Source organism: Nicotiana tabacum, chromosome 9 (genome assembly GCF_000715075.1).
Source record: "Nicotiana tabacum cultivar K326 chromosome 9, ASM71507v2, whole genome shotgun sequence".
In the NCBI taxonomy this organism is placed as follows: Eukaryota; Viridiplantae; Streptophyta; class Magnoliopsida; order Solanales; family Solanaceae; genus Nicotiana; species Nicotiana tabacum.
The window spans coordinates 63,160,479-63,166,986 of record NC_134088.1 but is presented as its reverse complement, the minus strand read 5'-3'; positions in this window follow the sequence as shown (position 1 = coordinate 63,166,986).

Sequence of the window (6,508 nt, the reverse complement as noted above, 5' to 3'; positions counted from 1 at the left end):
CAAACCCCTGTCATAATGGCACCTATCGTGGAACTAGGCAAGCCGACTAATTTCCAAAACAAACCGATATTTTCATTTCAAAGATAATTTCAATGCTATTTAACATAAAAACCTTCGCAAAGGAGTTCAAATCAAAATAAAAGTGCGGAAAAGAAAAGCCCGATATCGGGGTGTCACTAGTCATGAGCATCTACTACAATCTGTGTAACAATATCAAGGCTAACTCAGCCTGGAGAATAGCAAAATACAACTAGAGGAAGATAAGAAGGAGAAGAGCAGGGGCTTCGGTCGCCAAGCAGCTACCTTACTATCCCCGAGAAAATCTGGAACCAAAATAATCAACAACCGCTACTGTGTCCAGCTACACCTGGATCTGTACACAAGGTGCAGGGAGTAACGTGAGTATGCCAACTCAGTAAGTAACAACAATAAATAAAGACTTAGCAGTAGTGACAAATAATAAAGCATATAACGTTCATATCTGGAAATTTCAGTAGAATACCACATGCTTTAAAAATCAGGATTTGAATCAAAACATCTCGTTTAAACCCAGTTCCTGTAAAAATCATTTAAAGATATTTTTCAACAATTTTCAAACAGAGGAAAAATGCAAAGGTGAGCAAAAATGATGAAATCATAAACAGCCCCTCAGGCAAAATATCACTCATAAACATCCCCTTGGGCAAACCTCACAGTCACTCATGCCACTCGGGCATACCTCAAAATCACTCTTGCCACTCGGGCATACCTCACAATCACTCATGCACTCAGCACTCAACACTCGCACTCAGTAGGTACCTGCGCTCACTCGGGGTGTGTACAGACTCCGGAGGGGCTCCTTCAGCCCAAGCGCTATAATCTGCATGGACAACTCATGTGCTGCACGGACAACTCACGTGCTATAATAATAAAGTATGCTGCAGGTGGGCAGCCCCGATCCACACTCATCCTTACAATCAGGCCCTCGGCCGATATCAAACATACTGCGGTGTGCAGCCCGATCCCATAAATATGCAACATGCTGCGGCGTGCAGCCTGATCCCATAAATATCCTCACAAATTAGGCCCTCGGCCTCACTCAGCCATAAATCTCTCAATCCACTCGGGCATTTCAGTAAAAACAGGGCATTCGGCCCAAAACAACATTTATATGCATCAAAATAGAGTCATAAAATTGAGTTATGCAGTAAACAAGTATAACCATGACTGAGTATAGATTTTCAATCGAAAACAATGAGAGGATAGTAAGAAAAGGCCCCTAAGGATCCAAACAGTACTGACACAAGGCCCAAACATGGCATTCAACCCAATTAACAGAAACTCTTTCTAAAAACACATAAGTATCATATAATTTCCATAAAATATGCAACTTTACAGTTGCTACGGGATGGACCAAGTCACAATCCCCAATAGTTCACGCCCACACGCCCGTCACCTAGTATGTGCGTCACTAAAAATAGTAGAATGATACAAAATCCGGGTTTTGTACCCTCAGGACTAGATTTACAATCGTTCCTTACCTCAAACCGGTCAAATCTCTACCCCGCAATGCTCTTGTCTCTGGACTCGGCCTCCAAATGCTCCAAATCTATTTACAATAAGTACAATACCATCAATATATGCTAATGGAATGAATTTCACAAGAAAAACTATCAAATTAGACCAGAACCCGAAATTGGCTCAAACCCGGCCCCTGGGCCCACATCTCGAAATCTGACAAAATTTACAAAACTAGAAAGCTCATTCACGCACGAGTCTAACCATACCAAATTCATCAAAATCCGACATCGTTTGGTCCTTCAAATCCTTAAATTAAACTCTTAAAAATTCCAAGCCCTATCCCCTCATTTTCACTAATTACAATGATTAAACAACGGAAAATTACCATGTATACAAGTATTAGGGCTCAAGCAACTTACCTCACTGATAGCCCTTGAATCACCCTTCAAAAATCACTCCAAAAGCTCCAAACAATGACTTGAAAATGGTGGAAATGAACCAAAATCGCGAAGGGTTCTATTTATGGTTTCTGCCCAGCTTTTTCGCACCTGCGGAAAATTGCACACTTCTGCGCCACCGCACCTGCGGAAAAATCCATCGCAGGTGCGAAACTCACTTAGGAGCCCAGCTTCCACATCTGCGGCCCAAAACCCCCTTTCCGTATCTGCGCCCTAGGTTTTGCACCTGCGACTCTTTCTTCCGCAGGTGCGAAAATAGCAGTAGCAGCAGCTTCAGCTGTATTTTCCAACTTCGACAAAACCGTTAACCACCCGGAATTACCTCGAGGCCCTCAGACCTCAATCAAAAATACCAACAAGTCATATATTAACATACCAACTTAGTCGAACCTTCGAATCACTCAAAACAACATCAAATCATCAAATTTCCCTCGGATTCAAGGCTAAGAACTTCTAAATTTCCAAATTCGGCAACCGATGCCGAAACCAACCAAACCACGTCCTATGACCTCAAATTTTGCACACGCATCACAAATGACACTAAGAACCTATTCCAACTTCTTAAATTCCATTCCGACCCCGATATCAAATTTTTCACTGCCGACCAAAATCGCCAAATTTCCAACTTTGCCAATTCTAGCCTAATTCTACCACGAACCTCCAAATTTCATTTCGGACATATATCTAAGTCCAAAATTACTTAACGGAGCTAACGGAACCATCAAAATTCAAATCCGAGATTGTTTACACATATGTCAACATCCGGTTAATTTTCCAACTTAAGGGTCTAAATAAGAGACTAAGTGTCTCATTCCACTCCGAAACCATTCCAGGCCCGAACCAACTAACCCGATTTATCATAATATAGCTTAAGAGCATAAAGGAAACATAAATGGGGAAAACAGGCTATAACTCCCGAAACGACCGGCCGGGTCGTTACATCCTCCCCTACTTAAACATACGTTCGTCCTCGAACGTGCCGAGAGTTGTTCCAAAAGCCAAGAAATGGCTGTGTAACTTTCCCATGCACATACTCGCAGGTGATTCCATGTCACCCTATCCCATACAGGTCCGATAGCACATCATAACTGAAATTCCTCAATTTAACCTAGCCCACAAGCCTTCGAATCAAATTTCTGACATCCGAAATTTCTTATAAGATCAGAAGTTCGCATCTACATACCGTATAAGTCTGAACAAGCTGTACCAAAAGCCGTAACCATAATTCAAATACTCAAATTCAAATACCGCATAGCTCGAATGCTCGAAGCAATGATTTCAAATCACAGTATTGATTCAAATCAACCCAGTGCTGGTAATAAACCTCATATCAGATAAAACCTCGTTCTAAAACCTTCGTATATTGCCGATGATGAAAGAAACATACCGAATTCATAACCATTCATTAGACCAATAGGTCATGGAGCTTTTATTCCTTCTACAAGAACTATAGCCAATTTCAAATCCGACTTTCGATATTATCCTCCCAATTATACCACAATCAAATCTGGTAGCATCCATTCTAGGCCCAATGACCTCGTCTCATCCAACACGACCACTCTAGTGACATGACACATCAATACAATCTAAAGCCACAATCCGTGCAATTCGTGCACCAGATAGCAACATTCCAAATGTACCCAATCGTAACAATGACCCAAACAGGAGAACCGTTCCGCAAGCTCGACGAGTACCACCCCGACACAATGCTAAGAACCCATCACACACCGCAGAACCATAACACACGAATCTTACACGAGGGATCATATTTCCACATAACTCTGCTGCAATACGCGACCCTATCCAAATACTGGCCCATATGAAACACCTCAAGACACCCTACTAAAATCAATAACCATGCGCAATTCAACATCAATTACCCAAAGTGCATTACCATAACCACGGAGAAGCAAACGACACCATGCCACATAAAACCTGAAAGAACATAACCAATACGTCATCAGCCAAGCAATATCCAATACTATTCTCGCTCAAATTCCGCTATAAGGCCACAATAGAACCGCACCATATGTGCATATAACCAACGAATCACAACTTCTCGTAGCATAGAAGAGTAACTCACAGATCATTTTAGAACACGAATAAGCTTCACATTAACCGAATGGCACATCCTTCAACAATATCCATATGGAGAAAATCAATCCGGCTCGGTGTAGAATACACATCCTAATTGGGCCTACCAATGGGCCCCAAATCAACTATGGTCAGCCACCAATAGATAAACAACGTCCGAAATTCCACAATGACGGAATCATAATACCTCCTATCATCTGCCTAGCTCCGGCCACAACTTCACAGTCCACAACCATGAAACAATCTGCTCCTGAGAACTCCCAATCTCCAATTCAATAGAACACATGAATCACCATATTTGATTCCACCTCCATCGCCCGAATGCCTAACACCTCTCTCATACACAATCATCCCACGAGAAATACTTAAAAAAGAATTCTTCAGTGCCACCTCGCAAAAATTTGAATATCAACAGTCGATCAACCAGGAGAGTGCCGCAATACCAATAAAGTACCCATATATCAAAACACACTGCCCCTTCTGAAATGTACACTCTCATCAAGCTATACCAGATAGTAATATCATTTACCTAGTCATCGGAAACTGTTCATGCTGCCTAAGAATTTATGTCCTTCCCTTCAAAACTGAACTGTGACCTTGTACAGGTAAATCCTATTCCCGCACAACATACCACATCTATTATGCCATCATGTGACAAGCATAAGAATTCCATTATCAACTCTGAGTCACTAGCAAATTACATACCTTATTAGTCAGAAACCTCTTTCTTGCGTCTTTCTAAGAGGAAATCATAACACATGACACGTTCCGTACATCGGTAGGAAATATCCGGTTCAAACCATGGTAGAACCTATCATGAACACTTTGAAATCCATTTGCACATAACCAAGCTATCTGAACTGAATTCCTCTAACTCCACCAAGCCACACAGATTGCCAAATTCGAGAGCATTGCCACGAAACACCTATAGATACTAGCCACATCATAAGTACCCAAAGAACCGATCATACCCATTACTGTGCTAACCCAACCTACTACCAAGCTGTCCTATTTCTCCAAGTTCTTTCTAAATTGCCTTCAAATTGCTATTTTTTCCTTGTTAGAACACTACTATCCTTAACTAAAACTTACCCCACGAACTCTAGCATAGAATCACGCCACCCTAAGGCTTATAAGCCACCGAATTCCCTTTTTATGTATCCCAAAGGTTCCACAACCAAAAATGCTTACTCCGAAGAGACTTTATGTGAACCTAAAACTGTTTCCTTCACCTTCTTGATACTGAAATGCATAATTCACAATGATATAAGATGCCACGAGTCTCAACACCGTTCAATGCAACTCCCAGTTTTCTAGCCATATTTATAAATCTTGAATCCATTGGAACCATTCTCGAGAGTCATCCACTCTACTCAAATCTCAAATTAACCGACCAAACGGACCAAAACGACTTGTGCCCTATTAGCACACCAACACCCAAGGGAATAAAGAGTAACCCACACTCCTACGCAACCGAGCAAATTCCCGCTCCATGTACACTACATTCTCTATGAATAACCACTCAATTATTTTATGGTCCTCCTATAACCATAGAGTGTAATACAACTTGTGTCCAGAAATTCCTTTACCCGAGTCATCCTCGATCTCGACCTCTGCAAGTAATAACTGATTCACCGGTATACCCCGAACCGAAACTAATACGACCCATAACCGTGCAATCAACTCGTCGCTAGCAGACTCCCCCACTTAGCCTTAAGCTATAATTATATAAAATTAGAACCCGTAAGGATTTCTCCTTCTCAATTACCAAGGTCTTGCACCGTTAACCTGCCAGACTTCTCAAAGTCTTTTATTAAGCCTTTCATGAACATTCTGAATCTCCATCCAAAATCATACACGTGACCTCCAACCGGGTAGCAAGTAATATTTCTTGCAAAAGCTTCATCAATATCACGCCACCGCTAGCTGCACACAGGAGATAACCCACATGTGGAATTCCTTACCGATATCTTCTAATGACACTGCACTGAGTGCAACGACCACTAAATCCGTAAATTCTCCTGGGTTCTTGCTCACCCACCATTTGTATAAGTCTGCACTTTCCCTATTGACATCAACTGTACGTCAACAATACCTTCCAAACTCAAGTCATATTGCACCTGACACGATAATCAGATCTTCATGCCTCTATTCATTTCAAACACACTCCTTTCTACCATATTCAATTTTCCTTTATACACTAACCATCACTCCAAATAGAGTCTGCATACCGATTCACATACTAACACGATTCCAAACCATTCTACACTTTTTCAAGGCGCACGACTACCTTACAAGTGAATTCATATGCTAATTTGCCACTCTTACTTCGGTTAAATCATCTCCTTTAAGAAACTTCTCAACCTCTACATCTCCTACTTGACCTGCTAGTACTTTAACCACCGCGAAACACTTCCCGTCATGTCTTCCCTCATACTTTGCTACCCAACTTCTGC